The sequence below is a fragment of the Mandrillus leucophaeus genome, unplaced genomic scaffold (assembly GCF_000951045.1).
Source record: "Mandrillus leucophaeus isolate KB7577 unplaced genomic scaffold, Mleu.le_1.0 Scaffold767, whole genome shotgun sequence".
Lineage (NCBI taxonomy): Eukaryota > Metazoa > Chordata > Mammalia > Primates > Cercopithecidae > Mandrillus > Mandrillus leucophaeus.
Genome location: NW_012108330.1, coordinates 73,068 through 73,834, shown reverse-complemented (window position 1 = coordinate 73,834; position 767 = coordinate 73,068).

Sequence of the window (767 nt, the reverse complement as noted above, 5' to 3'; positions counted from 1 at the left end):
TACCAGGTTTCAGAATCAGGATGATTCTGGCCTCATAAAATGAGTTAGGGAGGAGTCCCTCTTTTTCTATTGTTTGGAATAGTTTCAGAAGGAATGGTACCAGCTCCTCTTTGTAGCTCTGGTAGAGTTCAGCTGTGAATCCTTCTGGTCCTGGGCTTTTTTTGGTTGGTAAGCTGTTAATTACTGCCTCAATTTCAGAACTTGCTATTGGTCTATTCAGGGATTCAACTTCTTCCTGGTTTAGTCTTAGCCATTTCTTCTAGATTTTCTATTTTATTTGCATAGAGGTTTTTATAGTATTCTCTGGTGGTAGTTTGTATTTCTGTGGGATCAGTGATGATATCCCCTTTATCATTTTTTATTGTGTCTATTCGATTATTCTCTCTTTTTCTCTGTATTATTCTGGCTACTGCTCTATCTATTTTGTTAATCTCTTAAAAAAAAAAAAAAAAAAAAAAAACCAGCTCCTGGATTCACTGATTTTTTTAAGGGTTTTTTTGTGTCTCTATCTCCTTCAGTTCTGCTCTGATCTTAGTTATTTCTTATCTTGTGCTAGCTTTTGAATTTGTTTGCTCTTGTTTCTCTAGTTCTTTTCATTGTGATATTAGGGTGTTGACTTTAGATCTTTCCCACTTTCTGATGTGGGCATTTAGTGCTATAAATTTCTCTCTGAACACTGCTTTAGCTGTGTCCCAGAGATTCTGGTACATTGTGTCTTTGTTCTCATTGGTTTCAGAGAACTTTGTTATTTCTGCCTTAATTTTGTT